The sequence below is a fragment of the Mustela nivalis genome, assembly GCF_964662115.1.
Source record: "Mustela nivalis genome assembly, chromosome: 11".
NCBI classification, from domain to species: Eukaryota; Metazoa; Chordata; class Mammalia; order Carnivora; family Mustelidae; genus Mustela; species Mustela nivalis.
Window position 1 is genome coordinate 83,170,333 of NC_139030.1, and position 23,967 is coordinate 83,194,299.

Here is a 23,967-nt window from a genome sequence, read left to right on the forward strand (position 1 = left end):
CTTCTTATGAAAGAATCTAATCTTTTTTTCACGATTATTTTATTATGTTATGTTAGTCACCATACAGTACATCATTTGTTTTTTTGATGTAGTGTTCCATGATTTATTGTTTACATATAACACCCAATGCTACATGAGATATGTTCCCTCCTTAATACCGATCACTGGGCTAAGCCATCTCTCCACCCCTCTGCCCTCTGAAACCCTCAGTTTGTTTCCCAGAGTCCATAGTCTCTCATGGTTCATCTCTCCCTCTGATTGCCCCTGCCCCATCATTTTTCTCTTCCTTCTCCTAATGTCCTCCATGCTATTCCTTACGTTCCATAAATAAGTGAAGCCATATGATGATTAACTTTCTCTTCTTGACTTATTTAACTCCAGTTCCATCCATGCTGATGCAAAAGTTCGGTAATCATCCTTTCTGATGGCTGAGTAATATTCCATTGTATATATAGACCATATCTTCTTCATCCATTCATCTGTTGAAGGGCATCTCACTCTTTCCATAGTTTGGCTATTGTGGACATTGCTGTTATGAACACTGGGGTGCATGTGGCACTTCTTTTCACTACATTTGTATCTTTGGGTATATACCCAGTAGTGCAATTACGGGGTCATAGGATAGCTCTATTTTTAACTTTTTGAGGAATCTCCACACTGTTTTCCAAAGTGGCTGTACTACCTTGCATTCCCACCAACAGTGTACGAGGGTTCCCCTTTCTTCACAACCTTTCCAATATTTGTTTCTTACCATGTCAATGTTTGCCATTCTAACTAGTGTAAAGTGGTATCTCACTGTGGTTTTGATTAGAATTTTCCTGATGGCTAATGAAAATGCACATTTTTCATGTGTCTGTTAGCCATTTGTATGTCTTCTTTGGAAAAGTGTCTGTTCATGCCTTCTGCCCATTTTTTTGACTTGGTTATTTGTTTTTGAGTGTCTTTTGTTTTTTGTTTTTTTGTTTTTAAATTTCTTTCCAGCGCAACACTATTCATTGTTTTTGCACCACACCCAGTTGCTCCATGCAATCCATGCCCTCTCTAATACCCACCACCTGGTTCCCCCAACCTCCCACCTCCCGCCCCTTCAAAACCCTCAGATTGTTTTTCAGAGTCCATAGTCTCTCATGGTTCACTTGCCCTTCCAATTTCCCTCAACTTCCTTCTCCTCTCCATCTCCCCTTGTCCTTCATGCTATTTGTTATGCTCCACAAATAAGTGAAACCATATGATAATTGACTCTCTCTGCTTGACTTATTTCACTCAGCATAATCTCTTCCAGTCCCATTCATGTTGCTACAAAAGTTGGGTATTCATCCTTTCTGATAGAGGCATAATACTCCATAGTGTATATGGACCATATCTTCCATATCCATTTGTCTGTTGAAGGGCATCTTGGTTCTTTCCACAGTTTGGCGAATGTGGCCATTGATGCTATAAACATCGGGGTACAGATGGCCCTTCTTTTCACTACATCTGTATCTTTGGGGTAAATACCCAGGAGTGCAATGGCAGGGTCATAGGGAAGTTCTATTTTTAATTTCTTGAGGAATCTCCACACTGTTCTCCAAAGAGGCTGCACCAACTTGCATTCCCACCAACAGTGTAAGAGGGTTCCCCTTTCTCCACATCCTCTCTAACATATGTTGTTTCCTGTCTTGCTAAATTTGGCCATTCTAACTGGTGTAAGGTGATATCTCAATGTAGTTTTAATTTGAATCTCCCTGATGGCTAGTGATGTTGAACATTTTTTTCATGTGTCTGATAGCCATTTGTATGTCTTCATTGGAGATGTGTATCTTGAAAGAAGTTGCTGTGGCTGATATCAAAGAGGTTACTACCTATGTTCTCCTCTAGGATTCTGATGGATTCCTGTCTCACATTGAGGTCTTGTATCCATTCTGAGTTTATCTTTGTGTATGGTGTAAGAGAATGGTCGAGTTTCATTCTTCTACATGTAGCTGTCCAGTTTTCCCAGCACCATTTATTGAAGAGACTGTTTTTTTTTCCACTGTATATTTTCCCCTGTTTTGTTGAAAATTATTTGACCATGGAGTTGTGGGTTCATATCTGGGATCTCTAGTCTGTTCCACTGGTCTATGTGTCTGTTTTTATGCCAGTACCATGCTGTCTTGGTGATCACAGCTTTGTAGCAAAGCTTGAAATCAGGTAACGTGATGCCCCAGTTTTATTTTTGTTTTTCAACATTTCTTGAGAAGTTATTTAGAGAATTTGGTTATTATCCCTTTATCTATAGTGTCATTTGCAAATATCTTCTCCCATTCTGAGGGTTGCCTATTTGTTTTATTGACTGTTTCCTTTGCTGTGCAGAAGCTTTTTATCTTGATGAAGTCCCAGAAGTTCAGTTTTGCTTTTGTTTCCCTTGCCTTTGGAGACATGTCTTGAAAGAAGTTGCTGTGGCCAATGTTGAAGAGGTTACTGTCTATGTTTTCCTCTAGGACTTTGATGGATTCCCGTATCAGACTGAGGTCTTTCATCCATTTAGAACTTATTTTTGTGTATGGTATAAGACAATGATTGAGTTTCATTCTTCTGTATGTAGCTGTCCAATTTTTCCAGCACCATTTACTGAAGAGACTATCTTTATTCCATGGATATTTTTTGGTGCTTTGTTGAAGATTAGTTGGCCATAGAGCTGAGGGTCTATATCTGGGCTCTGTATTCTGTTCCATTGATCTATGGGTCTGTTTTTGTGCCAATACTATACCGACTTGGTGATCACAGAAAGAATTTAATCTAATCTTATATGAGTCTTGAGGCAAATTTAAGTTAGTATGTTACTTGGGACTCAGGGAAAAAGAAATAAGGATGAAAGTGAGAGAGTGTTTTACATTTTTTTTAATATATATATATTTAATTTTAGAGAGAGAGAGATTAAGAGCATGCAATGGGGGTATGGGGGTGGGAGAGGCAGAGGGAGAGACAGTCCTAAGCAGACTGCATGCCCAACACGGGGCTCAATGTCAAGACCCTGAGTTCATTACCTAAGCTGAAATCAACCTGAGTCAGACGCTTAACACACTAAGCCACCCAGGCATGCCTACATGTTAAACAATTGTAGGAAAAGATGGTAATTTTAGTTTAATTTTTGAATAGGTAATACTGTCATATGATTTAAGGACATTTCTTATTTCTTTTGTGTGGTTCCAGAATTTTTATGCATCAGAAAGAAAATATAATTTCAGATCTCCTTTTTTACTTAAAAGGCCACATATTAAGTACAGTATTCACATTTTACTTTCTTTACTTCATACATCTTAAAGATCTTTATCAATCCATAGGAAGTATGTTTTTTCTTTTTTTATTTTTACACTCACACAGAATTCCATTTTATGATACACCATAAATTACTTAATGAGTTTCCTGTTTAGGAACATTTGAGTTTCAATCTTTTGCAGTTAAAAACAAGGCTGCAATGGGGAACTCTTTCAGAAACCATTTTGAAGATGTACATGTATATCTTTGGAACACTTCTCAGAAATGGAATCTGGGTCCAAGGGTATGTGCACTTGTAATTTTAACAGATCCTGCCAAATCACCCTCAGTTGAATTTGTACTCACTCACACTCCCATTGGCAATGTCCAACAGTGCGCATTTCCCCACAGCCTCAACAATCAAGTGTGTTACAATGAAAGATTTTTAATCTTCATTGAACAAATTTCCAGGATTAGAGAGCTTTTAAAGAGCAAAAGAAGCTTGTTTTATACTAAGAACTTTCTCAGTCTTCTGAAACCCCTTCCCTTGGGCAGAAACAAGAAAGCTTGCTAAGTTCCAGGCATCAGGCCAATGATCAGGAAAACAAAGGTAAATGGGTATAGTTCTTACACTCCCTTATCCTTCCCCTCCTAGCTCCCTTCAAAGCTGCAAAGCTTATTGATTTTATATTTCAAAGTAGAAGGCTTAGTCATTAAACTTACCTTCTCTCCATCCTTATGTGTGCAATTATAAGAGCTTCTTAACTGCTCACTCTCTCTCCCTCCCAGCTGCAGTCTACATTCTCTCTTTGCCTAAAGCATCCTTCTAAGATATGACTTGAACCTTGTCACTCTGGCACAACCTCAGATGGCTTGGCTTCTGGGACAAGATCTCGGTTTCTTAGTCCAATCCTTAAAGTCTCTCACAATCTCACAAAAAGCTGTCCCTTCTGCAGATCCCTTGGACCTCAGCTGATGGATGGTGTGATTTCCTTCTTTCATAATTCTCTTTCTTTTCCTTTTTGCGTGGAGAATTCTCTCTCAGTCTCTAACTTTGATTTCAAGTGCCATCTCTTTTTCATGTTTCCCCAGAACTCTCCTCCAAACTCTACCATGCTGATTAGGATTAATTACCACCCCCTCCTCAGGTACCTGTAAGATTGTCCTATACTTTTGTTTCCCCCTCACAAGTGTGAGGTCACTGAGGACAGGGGCCACTTCTTATTTATCTTTAGGTAGTGAGTGCTCAGGACCATGGTCAGAAAGGCTTGATAACTTGGATTAATTATTTGATAATGGTTGGTAAAGGTTTTGGACCAGTCCCAAGATCATATTTGAAAGATAAATAATTTTAGTCTTATGGCTGATAGAAATAGAAATGAATAACCTTGAATTCAGTGAACCTTTGCATCTGTTTTATCACAAAGCTGTGTTGAATTTCTAAGTTCAGATTCATGAATCTAGCCAACATCTGGGTAAGAATGCAGCTTTTCACACAGTGGCAGAGAATGGTTAGACACTCACCCAACCATTCCTCTTCTTAGACACAGAGCTGACAGCTGTTCCCATCTGCTCTTGAAGTTAGGTGAGGCCATGGACTGAGTTCAGGCCAATGGAATATGGATGGAAGCAATGAATGCCTTTTCCAGGTGTGACATCTTAAAAATACCTGTGAAATGTTCCACACATATTCTCTTCTCTCATTCCCTGCCTTGATGCAGTAGGTCTTAGTGAAAAACACAGAGGCCCTAGAAAATTGTGGAGTTCTGTATATTAGAACCATGGTTAGTAGTGTATATAATGGACAGTGTATATTAGAATTACATGGAAGGGCACTCATCAAATATCCAATTGGATTGTGATCAAATTAAATAATAAACCTTCTATTGTGTTCAGTCACTAAGGTCATACAGCTGTTTGTTTCTGCATTTAGCTTATCCTGAAAATACACTATAGGAAACACACGTACATATTCACGTTATTTAATTGACCTGCCACTCAGGTCCTTCACCAGGGGAAGGGTGATTTGCACATGGGCAAATGGAACCAAATTAGAGTGGAGATATCACCTGTTCTCCTTCAGAGGGAGCTCTAGAAAGAAGTCTGTGGATCTTGCCCTGTGGCTGTATGGTCAGCGCATGAGCAAAGCAGATGACAGGTCTTAGTCAGGATTCAAATGCCAAGATGCTTGACAGTGACGGATGGTGTCATTTTGATAAATGTCTTCTCTTCTCATCAGTAATTGTTGCTCTTTATGTGCAGACACTACTTTGATTGTTCTCTGCACACAGACACTGTAGTCCCACATAAACATCTTCACGTAACTTCTTTTTAGGCTTGTCCTAATTCGCTGGTGAAAACTCATTACTCTGAATCCACTGTCACCATAAATCCTGCCTCAGCTTCAGAATACTGAAGAGAAGAGGCTCTGCCAAAGTATTTTTCAGCATAGCTTTTGTCTGCTTTTTCTTACATGAGGTTTATCAGCTTAATTTGACCTAACGCCATTTCTAGACTCTGTATTCATTTTCACTAAGCATCATATGTATAGGATTCCTTTTTCTTCTGTAATACTCATCCTCTGGGAAACCTTACTTAGTCTCATGACTAAAATAATCTATGTGCTGGTAGCTCTCAAGTATATACCACAAGCCGTTTCTCCAGAAGCTTATTTCCAACTGCTTACTTGGTATCCTTCCTCTGAGTGAGTAATATGTATCTCTAATGTCAAACTTAGTTCCTGGTCTTTTCCCTTCTTTCAGCCTTCCCAGCTCATTTGATGGCAACTACACCCCTCTTTTCTCAGAGTCTCTCTGCGCTCATGCCTTATTGTCAGTCTGTCAGCAACATACTTGGAATTCGACCACCTCTTACCACCATGACCAATATGAACCTTGCCCAACCACCACTATCTCCATCTGGACCAGTGCAGTGGACTCCTACTGCATCCCTCTCCCTCCCCCTTTCCCCTCACCCCTAACCTCATAGACTGTCCTCAACATGGCAGCTGGAGTCATCTTGTTAAATGTGAGGTAGATAATGTCAGTCTTCTGTTCAAAACTATTCTAATAGCTTCACATCTGTATTAGGCAGGCCAAGCTCTGCTGCTGAAATAAATGTCCCTTAACAATTTCGGTGACATGTGGTAGCAAAAGCTTTATTTTTCATTCAGGTGATGTCTGACATGGGTCAGATGGTTCTAACTGTTTCCGTTTAGAACACTTGAATTTAAAGGTTATGGTAGTAGAGCAGGAGGATATGAAGGAAGCAGAATGTCTCTTTAATGCCTTGACCCAGAAGTGATACACATCATTTCTGCTCAGAGCTGGGACCTGGCATATCCCCAGCTACAATGGAGACTGGGATATGTAGAAGTACATATGGTTATTCTGTGAGTACTGACTCTGGTCACATCATTTATCTCAGAGACTAGCCAGAGTCCTGCTATGAACTATAAGACCTTACAAGGTCTTATAGACCCCCTGCTTCTCACATTTATAACCCCCTCCACCCCATGACTCTCTAACTCCATTCTTGCTGTTCTCTTTGTCATTACTATTTTCCCAGCCTCACTGGCTTCCTTGCTGTTCTTTGAACAATTCAGGTACACTCTGGCTACAGAGCCATTCACCGGCTATTCACTCTTCCTGGAATGTTCTTCCCCCAGACATCTGCATACCTTACTCCCTCACTTCAGGTTCTAATTCAGAATTCATCTTTCAGCACCTGCCCTGACATTTTATATCCCCTTTCCTTACAGTACTTTTCTGTGTTTTCTTTTATATTCCTTTCCTTACAGTACTTTTCTGTAGTATTATCCAACACACATATTTTTAATTATTTGGTGTATTAATTATTTCACCTACTGAAATAGAAGCTCTGTGAGGTCAGACCTTTTCGTGCCAGCATCTAGGATGAGTCTTGCACATGACTCATGACTCATGTAAATAATTGTTCAATGAGTGAATGAATGAATGATTTTTTTCTAAACTGTCCTATCATTCCTCTATTATCGTTTCCCTCACTCTGAAATGATATAATCCTAGACTTCTCTAGCTTTAGCTACCTTCAGGCCAGACTTGAGCAAACAACCTACAACATATGTCTGTGACAAAAAAAGATAAGAAAATCAATTCAGCAGATGTACCTTGTTAATGATAGAAGTAATGATATGCTGTATGCAGACAACAACATATTAACTACTTCTACCTATCTGTATGCCTGTCTCTGTTGAAATGTAAAAACTGTCAGCACTGGTCTTTCCAACATATATTTTACTCATATCTGACTCAAATGTTTTTCTAGTTTGCTCCCCTGCAGAATGGCACCACTCTCGAAACAGTGGTCTAAATGTTTGAAGAGTAAGAAACCTTCAATCGTATGGCTCTGTATTATGCTACACAACTCCTCTGATCTTCCTCATAGGTTCAATTTCATATTCCTAAAATTATTTTTAATCATTTCTGCTGTTTGTTATTGGGGAATAAAAACATACATGTGGACAGAGCCGGTTGGAGGTAGGAAGTGAAATCACGGTCTAGGCTCTTCCACAAAAAGAATTAATCTGCTGGGAGCTGCCCTCATTTAGTGAGGGATGATTAGCACCTACCGTTGGTTTCCTAGCAACACAAACTTCTCCTGTAGCTAGGATGGAGGGTCATTTTTACATCTTCTTTTCATTTCTCCTGGATTCTAGGAGAGGAAATTAGTCTGGAAAATTCCCACCACATCGGATGTATTGCAAAGGTGTGGGGGGGAGAGTTAAGGGGGGCAGGAGATGACCATGAATTTTGAGAGAAAGATGAAGAGGAAAGAGAAGAGGAGAGGAGGGGGTGGAGGATGGATTTGGAGGAAAAATTCTTAATGACTTTAGTCAGAGGGCTCAGAAGAGTTTTGGGAATTTATATGATCCATGTAGGCCTATAGAGGCCAAGAGAAATGATGCTTACTCATCAACTTAAAGCTTCTTTTGTGGGATGAATCGGTTGAACACACAGACCTCTGCCTAGACCTCTGCCTTCCTTTCCTCTTATGTGCCAAAGCTACAGATTTTTGTCCTGTCTAAATTCTGTAGGTCTTTTACACAATAGCTATATTTGAAAGTTGCTTCCTGATTGCCTCTGTTCACCTCCTAGAGAAGCTACATTTTGATGAAATATACCAGTTTTGAGGTCCCAGTTAGGTCTGCCTTCATCCTCTGATATCCACTTATTAGCTATGTGATGTTGACTAAATATTTATCTCTGAAGTTTCAGTCTCCTCATATGAGAATAGGAATAATAATTCCTGCATGGGAAGACACCCCTAGTGACTTTGGCACTAGCCACGTGTTCTTTCTCTTTATTAGTATTTCCTTGATTTGGTTTGGAACAACAGTGTGTCTAGCTTTAAAAGAAAAGATGGTCCAATGTAATTTTCAAGGTTTGCTTATGGGATATTTCCGGACAATTAGATATAAGCAAATATGAGCAGAAGACTATTTAGTAGAATTTCCAGGAAAGATACTGTTTTTCTGATTAAAAAAAGAACTGACCCAGCTGAATGAATTTTCTGTTCCCTTCTCAATACCCTCCTTCAATACAGGAGGTCAGACACGATACCAGAGGTGCAGTACTGATGAGTCACCATGACCATGAGAGCCATCCACAGAGGCAGAGCATGAAGATAGCAAGAGCCCACATCCTTGTAGATATCCTCCTGTGTCTGGACCTGCTCCCTACCTCCAGATAGGTAAACCTCTATTTTTAAGCTGCTATTTGCTGCTTTTTGTTGAATTTTCTGCTCTTTGCCATCAAACTGATATGCTGTCTCACAGACATTGTGAAGATTGATTCAATATGATAATTAGTCAAACTACTTAGAACTAATCGTTCCCTTGCCTATAATTTCTCTGATTCGATCAATTATTTAAAAATATATTGAGTCAACCTCAAAACAAAAGTAGATATTTCTCATTCCTTGTAACTTTTGTCATCTAGGTAGAATTCACCTGATATAATTCTATGGCTAATCATGATTTTCCCTCTTCCCTCTAATAGTTCCTAAACAATGTACAGAAAGTGGAGGAAATTCTGATTTTATTATTTAGTTTTATCAATGGCTTGCTTTTTAGTTTTACATAAATTTCTTTCACAAAGTCTCTTTCTTCACTTTTACTAAGAAGAAACCAAACTAGGTCAGCAATTCCCAACCTGTATTCCAGGAAATGTTCATAGATGTTTCAGGAAGAAAGAATTTGATGATGAAATAATCCTGTGAAATGTTCTCTCATTTCCCCATTCCTTTTCTGGAGTGCTATATACTTTTTATATGGCCCTCTCAGAGGTGGCCTATGCATGTTAGCCCATTAAAGACTAAGCGAAGTGTAAAAAAACATAGTTGTGATTTTAGTTTATCTAACCAGTATGTCCAAAATTTATTTGATTGCTTGACCTTTGTATTGGCAAATATTACATAATATCTGTCAACCTAAGATTTTTATGGTCACAATTTCAGGAAGCCATGACCAATTAATCCCCAAATTTCATCTCATTACCAGCATGTTACATTTATCTGGGTTTTTAATTTTCTGGTACTGTTGGGAATTCCCACCAATTCTGATTTTCACCTCCATTTACTCTAAAACATCAAGTTACTTGGCGTTACACATCAATGGGTGGCAAATTTTATTGAACTCAAGGTAACCAATATGTCTGCTTTTGTTCAGTAATTCTATAATGCTTAAAACGGGAGAGTGCTTTAGGCATTCCTTATTAGAGAATTATAAAAGGACAATTGAACAGCAGCTGGCTGTGGTAAGGATAAGTCTTTCTTTAAAAAAAAAAAAAAAAGATCTGCAACTGTCTTGGTTCTTTAAAAAGAAAGTATCTGCTTGGGTCTTACATCATGGCTTTTGTCAATGTGAAGATTGGGGTGATACTTGGGGGTGGCACACAGAAGCCATCAGGGAAGAGACAGAGCTTAACAACAGTGCAGAAGTGTGGATCAGGGGTTCTGCCTCTCCTCTCAATGGTGGCAAGCAGCAGTTATAGTTCTTAACGTTTGTTCTGTCCTAGGAGAGTAAAACACTTCAGGCTTTCACATGCATCTCTTTAGGGAATAGACTGGAATAGGGGAGGGAAATGTGAGGAGATCAGATTTATTCCAATATAAGTGTATGTTTCTATGCACGTGTGTGTAGAAAATACACCAGTGGTGTAGCCTATTAGTAGACTAGTGGATAAATCCTGCCCATTGTTCTTTTTTTTCCCCCCCTTTTTCTTTTCTTTTTTTTTTTTCCAATTTATTTATTTTCAGAAAAACAGTATTCATTATTTTTTCACCACACCCAGTGCTCCATGCAATCCGTGCCTTCTATAATACCCACCACGTGGTACCCCAACCTCCCACCCCCCCACCACTTCAAACCCCTCAGATTGTTGTTCTTGGCTGTGGTTTGCAAATGGATTTTTGCTTTAGACTTAATAGGGATTATGGTTTAAACTTGCTTATTCTAGGAAAATGTTCAGCTTTTGTCCTTATCTTATTACTGGTCAGATCTTGGAAAATCAATTGATTTTCACCAAAATCTTAAGAATCCAATATAAACATATTTATTCATTAATACTATAAGATTGACTTGATTCATCCTTTGAGAAAATTAGATTTATGCAAAGACAGTTCTAACAAAGAATTTATTCCTTATGAGGATTCCTTGTGAAGGGCATTTATTCATTTATTCATTAGTTCATTCACACACTAATCAATCAATAATTATTTATTGGGTGACAATCAAATACTCTCCTATACCTACAGAGTCAGAATATTGATCTCTATTAACAGTACCTGAGACCCACAAACAAATACTTAATATCCTGGTCTTTTTCTCTGTTCTCAATTCGATACAAAAATTTCATATTCTGACAATAAAAATCTTATGATTTATTAAAATGTCCAAGGTTTTGGATTCTCCTAAATGATGAGCAATAAAAGTAGCAGAGAATATTTACTTTAAAAATTGTCAGTGTCCAAAACACAATTCAAAGGTAATTAAAACTAATTCTATTTACTAATAGTAATACTAACTTCAAGGTTAGAGAATGACTTTTCTCCAATGATTTTTTTCCCCAGATCCTGGATCTAAAACTCATCTGGCTCCTACAGCTTGTTACACACATATTGTGGATATGTCTTTGAAAAGATTTTTTTTAGAAAAAAATTGAATTATGTTTTTCAATGGTCATATAACATTAGTATAGGGATGCTGCTTTTTAAAATCTCTTATTATTCCATTTAATAACTATTAAGGAATTTTAATTTCTTGGTTTTGTCTTTTCCCAGGTCTCCTAAACCACATCACCTCTACTTTCAATATTATAGGAAAAATTGGAAATCCTTCAAACCCTGTTATAGGAGGCTACAGGTAAACAAAGCAAAAGAAAGCAACTGTGATGGTTTCTTTTAAGCAGGTAGAAGTCTTTTGTAGAACAAATAATGTATTGATTTAGTAAAATCTTACTTGATTGTTAGGGTTTCTTTAAGATACTCAAGTCTACATTTAGTTATTTGAGAAAAACATCTTGTTAAAAATCATTTTTAATGCTCTGTTTTAGAAATTATAAACCAGGGGTGTTGAATTGTCATGTTACCAACATATTTTTGTAAAAGATTCAGGACCTTTTTTTAACAAATATAATCTCACTGCCTTGTTTAAAGTTGTTGTATGCTAGATTTTAATTCAATACCCCTCTGATGTTTGAGTACCTTCCTTTAGCCCACATGAAAATAAATTATAACTTTTGATGGCTGGAAGTTTTTAGAAGAGTTGGAAACAGATCTCAAAGAAGAATAGCCTAGTGGAAGATACTTTGGTGTCTGTAGAAAGAGCAACTGCTCAACTCAGTGCATTTTGCTGTGTTCATCTTCACTGCTTTTCTTTTACAGCTTGAAGGTACTGTTGAAAAAAAATTTAAATCATATTCCTTTATTTATGCTTGATAATTTATTTTTTTAAGATTTTATTTATTTATTTGAGAGACAAAGAGAGAGAGCATGGGTGGTGGGGATGAGCAGAAAGAGAGAAGCAGACTCCCCACTGAGCAGGGCATCCCACCACGTGATGGAGGCTATATCCCAGGACCCTGGGATCATGACCTGAGCCTAAGGCAGAGGCCCAACCAAATGAGCCACCCAGGTAGCCCCTGCTTGATAACTTATTTTGAGGATTATTTACTTTTTATCAAAAAATTATTTCTTTACTAATGCTATTTTCGTGCTTTATCATTTCTTTTTTTGTTTCATTTAATTCTGTTGATGTCACAGGCATGTGAGTATCTCTTGTAATTAAATGAAAGTTAGTAGAAAGTTGGACTCATATAAAATTATTTTGTCTACTTTCTGACATCACTTCTGGTATGAAATGTGTGGTGTTTTCTGACACCAACCAATTCTATGATTCTCCAATTCTCTGATACCAACTGGGGTCCTACCATTTAATTCAATTTTGACATTAATTTCCTGGAGGTAACACAGACCCCACAGGTAAGGACTCAGCCCCTCAAGACCACCCCCTCCTCAGATGCCAGCTGTAAGTGAGGGGCAGACAGTTTACCCTTCTACTTGGCTTACTACAAATTCAGAGGCTCCCTGTATATGCAGGTATATATATTATGCAGGTATAATAATTCATTAGACAACCCACAGAACTCAGGAAAACACTTCACTTATGTTTATCTGTTTGTTATAAAGGACATACCAGAAACAGCCAATGGAAGCAATGCAAAAAGCAGGGGTTGAGGGTGAAGGAGATGGTGGAGCCACCCTCCCAGCCAAATGTTCACCAAATTGGAAATCCTTCAAACCCTGTCAAGATTTTTTATAGAGGTTCCATTATATAGGTATGATTGATTAAGTCAGTGACAATTGGTGATTAAATCTCTAGTCCTCTCCCTAGAGGTTGGGGATAGGACCAAAAGTTCCAGCTCTCTAAACATGGCTTGGTCTTTCTCATCACCTGCTTCCATTCTCAAGCTATCTGGGGTTTCCCACCACCATTCAGCTCATACATAATTCTTATCATTCCAGAGACTAAATGTTTCAGGAGAAAAGCACTAAATATGTTTTTCTTATTATAACATAAAAATAATTCTCTTTTTAGGCAATTTATAGGAGGAGTACCCTTTGTTCATTAAATGACAAACACTGTAACTTCCAAATTGACAATCATAAGCATGGCAGGAATTTAGATTTAAGAAAATATATTGTTAAAAATTTTAAAAACATGTTTAATAAAAATACGATATGTGCAATATTTTCTGTAACTCCTAAACTATATGGTGAAGGAGCATGTATTATTATTTTAAAAAGCCTAATCCAATAAGGATTAACCATTTTGTAAAATACAGTAAAAATAGATTACCATAAAAATAAAGTAAAAAATATTGGACCATACAGGATTTCTGTTTTTAATTTTTTGAGGACCCTCCATACTGGAAATTGAATCTCTATGTTGTACACCTCAAACTAATGTAGCATTGTGTGTCAACCGTACTCAAATAAAAAAAAATTAAAATGAAGTAAAACAAAACAAAAACAAAAATAAAACAAAACTAGTGAACAAAAATACAAGCCCCAGTAGATAGGAAATTACGATGTCAAATTGCTAAAAATTTTTTGAAATGCTTACTCTTACCCTCTATAATTATCTAGTTAAGAGCTGGTAACAGTTTGCAGACCATCACAATCTATGGATCACACTTTGTTTTGTATTGATATAGACTGTCTGATAGTCTCATGTCAATTTAATCGAAGAAATAAAATCCAAAGGAATAAGAACCACTAATATACTAATCATGCAAGAGTTTATTAATTTCTTCCTCAAATAATCTTTGAACATTTTCTTAGCCTGAAGAGTTAATACTTTTATTTTTTGTTCTGATCTCAGCCAGAAATAATCTTTCTGTTAGAGTTGCATGAACATATTTTCACTGTTATTATTATCTGTGTAGCTTCCTTTCATTTCCTAAACTGTGAGTTTTTTAGGGCTTAAGATCACATTTTTTTTTTTTTTGGGGGGGGGGCCTTGCTCAGTCTGTGCGAGACACTGAGACTCCCTGGCTAAATATTTCAGATTCCCCATTGAGTGATAGTGTGAGGATAGAAAGACAAAGACATTTGGCCTAAAAAAGGATATTCAAATGGGCAATCCTAGCTTCAGAACATTCTGTGATGGCTGACAATCTTCTGGGCTTGAGCTATGGTTCAGCTTCTCCCTTTGTCTGATCTTCCTTCCTTCCTTTTCCTTTCACAGGTAATGAACCCTAATAAACACCTTGCACCTCAAAATGTATCACAGCATCTGCTTCTGGTGAACTCAGCATCTAATACAGTCCCTCACACACACAATGAGCAACTAAATAAAACACTATCCTTGTCTTCATTAGTGTGGTTTAAGAGCTTCTTGGCAGAGTTGGGTTGAGAGAGGAATAGCCTTAGGCATCTGGCTGAAGAGTCCTATAACTGTGATGCTGATGATAATGATAATAATAGCTGCTCTTACTATGTGGTAGATACACTTCTATGACAATATCATGGGAGAGGTACTATTATCATTCCCAGTTTAAAAATGAGAACATTGAATAAGGGAGAGATTCAGAAATACAATTTTCACCTCATAAGTGGTAAAACCAAGATTTGGGCCCATTTCTTCGTTTTTACTTAACTTTTTTTTTTTTTTTAAATCATAAATATCCCATGAAAGCAGGGATTTTTCTCACCTGTGTTCATTAATGAACACTTCAGAACTGCAAAAGTGCCTGGCACATAGTAGGAGCTCAGGAAATATTTGTTGAAAGAATGAATAAATGAATGACCACCAGTTAAGGCTTCCAGGTCAATTTCAGAAAGCATTTACTTTGATAGTAAGGATCAGTTCTTTTTTTTTTTTTTTTTTTTGATAGGCCTGGGTTGTATGACATAGTATTGTGTACTATTGGTGTTTGTTTAATTAAACTAAGTAAAAATAGTGCTTTCTAGTGACTGACATACTAATTTTGTACTTGCTAACTTAGTCTTCGTGAATTAAACTTGAGATGTCTTCTGGACCACCACCTTTCTGGAGAGACTCAGAAGACTCAGTGATGCCATGCATGGAACTTGCATCTATGAGATGCCCTTTCGGAAAGTAGAAATTTTCCCTTCTTAGGGCATAGCACCCAGGATGCGAAGTTGGACTCTTGGTACCTATGTGTGCATTCAGGAACCCTGAGCCAAATGATGAAACCCAGGATAATCATCTAATGAACTAATGGAATATTCCTTCCTGAGAATCTGGCCATGGAACAGAGACACCAAATCCAAAAGTTTTAAAATTTGAATCATGTAAAGTATAGAATGGTGGTTAGAAGATCTATGAACTCTTGACCTGAAGCCTCCCTGGTTCCTGCTCTAGCTGAGGTTTGATGGTGACCCAGAGACACCACAATGGTCTGCTAACAAATATGCTCCTTAGCTGAAACCCCAGTGACTGGCAACACAAACAACCCCCACAAACAGTCTGGGCTCAGGGGGGATATCTGTGTTCATTTAGTGGTGGGACATAGCATAGAGGACCAGATAAGTTCACCAGCTCGGGTAAAATGGGAAGCGCCTGATTTTAGTGGAGATGCAAGCATGTGGAACCTAGAGTGGAGGTGGGATAATCACTGCGGATATTTGGGGTCTTTTATCTATAACTTCAGCTGGCCAATTCTAATTCCTGCAAGAGAATACCAAAGAGCAATCATCTGAAGAATTTTTTTTTTTTTTTTTTCAGTTTTGGAGTCAGGAAGAGCCAGGTTTCTTACGTTACCATAAACTTATAAGGTTTGCTTGAAAGTATTTTTAAAGTCCCACTGATTTTTTTGCTTTTTGTTTTCTAACTCTAGAAAGATCATTAAAGTGAGCTCTCTCTCATGCCATGTTGGCATTCCCAAGGAAGATTCATGATTGGATTATGTTTCTGGGCAATATAAATCAAACTTGGTGGCAGGGATATGTTGATGGCTTGAAGTAAGTGAAAAATAAATTAGAAAGGGAGAAGGCCTGGGGTAGCAAAGACATAAATTTAAAATTTACATCTCAAAAGAGGAAAAACTATGAAGAGCCATTTTGAAAACCTGGCTTAGACTCATCTAAGTGAGTGAAAATGGGGAGCAAGGGGAATAAGTTAGGAGCATGTGAATGAATTTAGTTTACATAAAAGTCCTTATAACTCCGAAGAAGAAAAAGTACATGATTAAGCAATACCAGAAATTCCTCTCAAAAGGTATTACAGCCTCAAGAGAAATCACTTAGAATGTTTTAAAAACATTAAAACATTAGAACAGATTACTTTTGTCATTTGAAAAGAGAACATTATATTGAAGGTATACAGTCATCAGGCTAGAGCAATGTTTCCATGATGAATTTATTATATTCATTGGACTTACTTTTCTTGTATTATGCACCTTTTCCCCCCATAAGTCTAAATGCTCATGATTCAGAATTTGCATTAGTTATTGGGACTAAGGAAAACAAATATCCTTAAGAATGACAAAAAAGAAAGAGGTTGGGGGCTTTGGGTTCCAATAGACCTTGCATTTGAGCCTGTCTGTTAAGTAGCTGTATCATCTTGGACAAGTCACTTGGTCTCTGGACTTCAGTGTTCTCAACTCAGAGGTTTTGCCAAAAATAAAGTGAGATACCTCCCTAAACCAAGTATCACAGTGCCAGCTCACAGTAGATACCTAGTAATTGTAGATTATTAATAGATCCCTCCTTCCTCCCCTCTGAAACTTGAAACTTAACAAAGCAAGATTTTAATTTATGTAAATTTGTCCTAGTTTAGAGAGAAACAACTCCCTTGTGGCAGAGATAAGGAGGATGATTATAAAGTTCTACTAAATTAATAAAAAGTGTGCATTTCTAATCTACAGAGGGTTCATTCTACTAAAACTTATTCGAAGTTTCCACATACAATGCTTTATACACCCACTATGCACACCTGCTGTACTTCCTCACTCCCTTTTTCTACGAAGTAAGGTAGGGTAGGGTCAGGTTCTATATTATTTAAATCAGAATTGAGGGTAAATTGCATCCACAGGACTTTAGCTTTAGGAAGTTTGAATACATTTCAAATGAATGCTTTTGAAAAAAAAATAAATATTTGATGATCCAAACTTTCTTTCTAGCTCTCTTTCATCTTCTCCTCTTTCTCAAATCATGATATGACAATTCAAATATTTCCTTTACAGAGCTGTAGATACATGAATCTTGTCTTATAGAAGTGAATGGCATGATGACAAAGGTTAAAACCTGGCTCTTGAAAGCTTGATTTTCACAATCAGGGATGTGTGTGACTAGACAGTGAGTAAAGATGATCTGGATGGAGGTGGGGTGTTAAGAAGAATTTGATTTGGTTTACTTTACATATAAGTTTATAAGTTACAGTTTTTTTCTTCTTTAAAAGGCCAGATGCTAACTATTTCAAGTAATTCTGTAAGAGTTTTCTGAAAGATGTTGCTGCTGATGGTGATGTGCCTTCTTTCATGTTTCTGTCCTGTGCCAAGATCATTCTAGCATTTGCTTAGGGGGTCCTCTGTGTGGGCTACTACTTAATAACATGAGACACCATGGAGGAACCCCTGTCTCCTCACGCCAGAAATCCTGGGTCAGGAGTTGCTAGAAGAGTTTTTTAAGTCTGCTGTATCTTATAGATAAAGTGATAAAAGGTCCTAGTTTTGAGGTGCCTGGGTGGCTCAGTGGGTTAAGCATCTACCTTCAGCTCAGATAGTGATCTCAGGGTCCTGGGATAGAGCCCGCATTGGGCTCTCTGCTCAGCGGGGAGCCCGCTCCCCCTACCCCCCACCTGCTTCTCTGCCTACTTGTGATCCTTGTCTGTCAAATAAATAAATAAAATCTCTTAAAAAGGGGCGCCTGGGTGGCTCAGCGGGTTAAAGCCTCTGCCTTCGGCCCAGGTCATGATCTCAGGACCCTGGGATTGAGCCGTGCATCGGGCTCTCTGCTCAGTGCAGAGCCTGCTTCTCTCTCTCTCTCTCTCTCTGCCTGCCTCTCTGCTACTTGTGTTCTCTGTCAAATAAATAAATAAAATCTTTAAAAAAAAATCTCTTAAAAAAAGGACCTAGTTTTAAGCTAAGGAGGTGGGGGGAGACTTTAAATAAGCATTTCTTTCTATAATATGCATGTTTATTATAGAAAAAAATAGAAAAATTAAAAATTCGATGGAAGAATGCCAATTCCTCACAAGTCCAACACCCCAGGATAGCCACTAACAGAATAGTTATAAATTTCTTTCCAGGACACTTCCCAGGTGTCCCAGCAATGGTGGAATGAGGAGCCGCGAGCTATTGAAAGCCCATTCTTCTAATCTGGCTACGTGAGAATGATAATCTGTGATGGGTGAGGAGGTCGCATGAGGATGTCAGGGATGAGTTGGGGGTTGCAGGGACTTAGCTCATTTCCTTCCGCATTATCCTGGATCCAACTGATTTGTCATTTTGGCTTAAAGTGATGAGCAATGCTCACCTCCTTCCCTCCTACCTTATGGTTCTCGTCTCTTGAGCACATGTGCATCCTGCTTGTCAGCTGGTTCCTGTCAGCTTTGCATGTAATTGTGGGGGTTTGCCAGTCCCCTTAGGGCTTGCTAGCTCACACATGGTCTGTATGGATTCCCGGATAAGCCTCTAAAGGGAGGGTGTAATGGAACAGGGCAGAGCATTAGCAGTGCCTTGCTCCAGAAAACATTTGCCAAAACTTACATTTAGAATGGCTGAACTGATGTTTCTCTAGCAAATAAGAACTTCTCAAGTAGTCAGCCATGGTTCCATGAGAGCTGAGATTTGATAGGGCAAGTTTCTCTCTATGCCAGGGATGGCACAGAGCTGGATTGTGTAATCATGAGAAAGTTAAACCACTGGAATTTACTGAGAGGGTTGTGGCTAATGGCATAGCCTTTTAAGTAAATAATGCATGCTGGGCTGGGGGGCACAGAAAGATCTTCAAAGCGTGCTTTCCATACTAAACTTCCTGCTATGGAAAAATCTGAATCTGGGCAGAGAGAAAACAAAGAAACAAATAAACTGTAAAAACAAAACAAAAACTTGTGCATAAAAACCCAAGAGCCCTCACATCCCTCTCCCTTACTTCAGAACTCTTTCTAGTGATAAGCTCAGGAGTAAAATATTTGGAAGTAAGAAATGCTGTGACTAAACAATGTGTGCATCTCTTTTCTTCTCCCTGAACTGGAATCCTCAAAAATGAGACTCTCTGGGATCACAGAAATTCTACTACAGGAATATAGTGACTGATAATATCACGTCAGCTGTTCTAAGTCAGCCATGAAAATAAGGGACAAGCCTGTGGGATGACTGGGAAGTAATGGGAGGGGTAACTCGATAGAGAGTGAATGAACTCAAGGCATGACCTGTTCTAAGACCTTCACTTCCCTGGAATCCGCCATGTTTTACAGTTCTTTAACATCCAGGTGAACATCCAGTTTAACAATCTGAACTCTCAAGTTCTGGAGTTATTTCCATTTGACCATAATCTCCAGTAATCGTCAGACTTCCACACATAGGACCAAAATGTGCATCTTATTATCTCTCCAAATTGTTTCACGTGTGAAACATTACACAATGTTTGTGTTTGTGACCTTACACAAAAAGACCTACTCTCTGACCATCATCTCTCATCCTAAAAACTCTCTCTTACGTGTTCCCACAGCCCCTGCTTTCAGATCTCATTGAGACTTCTAAAATCCCATGTCCTTCTTCACAGCTACCAACTACTTCCTGCCTGTCCCTTCTTCCCTACTTGCTATCAAGTCTTTAGCGCTGTAATCCTTCTCTTATCATTCATCTCATCCTCTTACTCTTTTTTTTTTTTTTTCCCTAATACATCTGCCTGTTAAACATCCAGATCTGGAATTCCATATTTAAATGCCCATACCTGGATTGAGGAGCAGTTGGGAGAGAAAATCCATACAGCCACAAAGGCCTGTGTTCATAAGGTCATAGTCATAAACTGAACTCAAGAGGGTAGTACAATGGTTAAGGATGTGACCTCTATGATCAGACTGGCTAGAAGCACATTCCAGTTCACTGCTTACTGGATGTGAGACCTCGGGCAAATGATTAAACATTATTTTTTCTATGACTACATTTCCTCATCTGTATCATGGGAATCTAAAAGAAATTGCCCCAGGATCTGCTGTGATCGTGAGATTTCTTATGCGGAGAGCAGTATCTGGCATGGACTTCAAACCCGTCACCTCTACTCCAGTTCCACAAATGATACTTTCCACTTCAAAAAGAAAACAGAAGCCCTTAAATGAGAGAAACTCATCATTGGTTCAGAAATTTAAGGAGCTGTTATTGTCTTTAATTTGCAGAGTTTGTTTTACTATTCTAGGACACACAGAAGATAATCTTGATATTGTTTATCTGTCCACACCCAGAGGGGGAATAGAGTACCTTAAAAAGACAATGAAGTTGGCATTCCCATCATTTACAACTACAATATTAATCTAACAAATATGTATTGTCGAATATTTGGTTGTAGACACATGGTGAGGCAAAATGAGGGCTAAATGGGTAAGTGGGATAGGTATCACTAAGCAGAATTGGATTGTTCTTAAATATCTAAATCTTATCACCTCCAACTTGATGAATAACTTCATGTAATTTTTTTCATCTTATGTCTTCCTTTTCTTTTCTTTCTTTATCTTGAAAAAATTATCCCCCACGTTTATAACTCCATTTGAGAGGTGTGCCACTGGAGCATTCAGTTAAAAACAAACAAAACAAAATATAACAAACATGCATGGATATAAAGTGGAAATAGATTATATGTACTAAATTGAACCATAGTTTCTTGCCCTATTTTTAAAATTCAGGAATTTAAACAATAAATATGGAGTCCACGGGACTAGAAAATTCCAACCCGGGGGCAAGTCAGTTGATACACTTGGGTGTGCTTTCTCCCGCAGTACAGCCTCTATAACACCTGCAAACTTTACTACCATCCAAATGATTTACAGCCATGTAAAACATCAGCTATAAGCAATATGACAAAATACCAAAATTAGATGTCACTCACTATTTTATGAGCTACAATGTTTAATAAAATAGTTTCTTGGTAAATTCTCTTCTCTACCACAGCTGTTTTTGTGATACAAAAGAGGATATTCTAGGTAACATCAGTAAATTCAGAAGAAAGGCAACTCTAAGGCCCTCTTCTCCCACAAAAACAGTAAATAAACTGGCAAAATGTTCGCAGAATCAACCTTATTAGAACTCTGGAAACTAACCAAAGGTTTACAGCAACCAGAAAAACATTTGATCAAGCAGAAGGTGGCTGAAACTCAGTACAAGAGCTTCATGGTGTTTTAGCTTCCCTTGGCCCCAACCTCGCTCCCCAACTCAAGAATAATCTTGAAGAAGGCAGCCTGAACTCCTGGTATGGGTTTCCAGAGCAAGTCTGTTCTTAAAGAATTATGATTGTGAGTTTTGGCTAATGTGGCGCTTTCCTGAAGGACTAACTCAAAGGACTTGCATTTATCCCACCTAACTCAGAATTCTCTACATGAGAGAGATGTGGTGGAGAGATATGGTGGAGAGATGACTACATGGAGACATTTGTCACAAAACTTTAAAGGCAAATTTATTAGTGGCTGCCATTTGGAGCAAGGGATAATAGTTGGAGGAAATAATAGACACGTTGAAAACTTATTTACAAGGCTAGATGCACATGGGGTAGGATGCATACTCAGAAATAATCCAGAAAGCACTAACCTCTCACCCTCACTGAGCTTTTGACTCTGTGCAAGCAGAAAGTGAAAGTTAGATCAGAGTTGTAAATTGCCCAGCTGAGTAATGAAATTTACTCTGCAAAGTTTATTTGCAAAAACTGGGAGTTTTTTGTTGGTGGTGGGGGGCAGTTCGGGAAGAGATTCCTAGAGGTTTAAGGAAATCTCTGTCAAATCACTAGTTGACCCCTAAAGTAACCTAATGAAACATGGGTGTCTACATATGACAAAAAAAAATACAGATTTTACAAAATTAGTTCAAACAAACAAATGCAGCCACCATAAACAGCAATAACAAACCCTGAGAAAGGGGGAAAATTTGGTTTCAAGAATTGCAACATTGTGGACAGAGTCTCAGCCTTGCTGCTGCTGCCCAGAGACTGCTGAGCCCCCGGCCCTCCTCTGCCACTCACTCTGGACACAGAACATCCAATCATAAGATAAAAATGAGCTGGTGCAGAGGGCCAAACTGGCCAAGCAGGCTGAGCGATATGAAGACATGGCAGTGTGCATGGAGTCTGTAACTGAGCCAGGAGCTGAATTATCTGATGAGTAGAGGAATCTTCTCACAGTTGCTTATAAAAATGCTGTAGGAGCCCATAGGTCATCTTGGAGGGTCATCTCAAGTATTGAGCAAAAGATGGAAGGTGCTGAGAAAAAACAGCAGATGGCTTGAGAATACGGTGAGAAAATTGAGACCGAGCCAAGAGATGTCTGCAATGATGTACTGTCTTTTTTGGAAAAGTGTTTGATCCCCAGTGCTTCACAAGCAGAGAGCAAAGTCTTCTATTTGAAAATGAAAGGAGACTACTACAGTTACCTGGCCAAGGTTGCTGCTGGTGATGACAAGAAAGGTACTGTAGATCACTCACAACAAGCATACCAAGAAGCTTTTGAAATCAGCCAAAAGGAAATGCAACCAACACATCCTATCAGATTGGGTCTGGCCCTTAACTTCTCTGTGTTCTATGATGAAATTCTGACCTCCCTGAAGAAGGTCGCTTTCTTGCAAAGACAGCACGCTAATAATGCAATTACTGAGAGACAACTTGACATTGTAGACATTGCACACCCAAGAAGACAAAGCTGAAACAGAAGAAGGAGGAGAAAATTAACCTTTCTTCTAACTTTTGTCTGCCTCATTCTAAAATTTACACAGTAGACCATTTGTCATCCATGCTGTCCCACAATTAGTTTTCTGTTTACGATTTATGACAGGGTTTATGTTACTTTTTTTTTGGATTTCTATATTTCCATTGTGGTTTTTATGTTGAATATTAGGGGAGTAAAGCAAGTTAACATTTAGTGAGTTTTCTGTTTTCATCTTGAGGTGGTCAATATAAGGATGTGGAATTTTTGTAGTAGTTATAAATGTTTGGCATAGTACTATTGGTACATTGTGGTTTTACAACTGCCAGTGTTAAAACTGCTTCCTTATCTAAGCAAAGAAAACTGCTTACTTATTGGTTTGTCCTTGTGGGGAATAAAAGGGATAATTTGTTCCAGATACAGGTGTAGTTTTTGTGGGTACTAATTTAAGATTTAAGCACTTATGAGGCTGTAGTAGAAATGGATATTCTGTAGATACTACATATTGAACCATGAGTATCACTCTTAATGTGCACACCTTTTTGATAACAGTTGCAGAAGTGTTCCTTTAGTTGTCACCCAATTTATTCTGGAGAAGGGTAGAAATGGTTCACATTCCATTTTTTGTAACATTACCTGCTGTTTGCTTTCATTATTTTTGTTACACTCCTTTTATTTGTATTTAAATGTTTTAGGCAACCTAAGAACAAATGTACAAGTGAAGATGAAGTAAAAATGAATTGCTTGATATCCAGTACTTTATGTATATCAAGCACAGCAGCAAAATAAAAATTCCATGGATTTAACTTTTTTTTTTTTAAAGGGTTTCGTGGTTTTGTGTG

At 38.2% G+C, this 23,967-nt stretch overlaps 1 long non-coding RNA gene and 1 pseudogene across 2 annotated transcripts; both read left to right on the forward strand.

Annotated features, from left to right (window-relative positions):
* The first annotated feature begins 11,639 nt into the window (after positions 1–11,639).
* Positions 11,640–14,605, forward strand: LOC309844218. Its single transcript, XR_014300553.1, has 3 exons — positions 11,640–11,663; positions 12,943–13,091; positions 14,504–14,605. It is a non-coding gene; the product is annotated as an uncharacterized lncRNA (long non-coding RNA).
* A 7,915-nt stretch (positions 14,606–22,520) lies between these two features.
* On the forward strand, positions 22,521–23,151 carry LOC309843868 (14-3-3 protein zeta/delta pseudogene; annotated as a pseudogene). Its single transcript has one exon. The product of its transcript is annotated as a 14-3-3 protein zeta/delta pseudogene (transcript).
* The last annotated feature ends 816 nt before the right edge of the window (positions 23,152–23,967 follow it).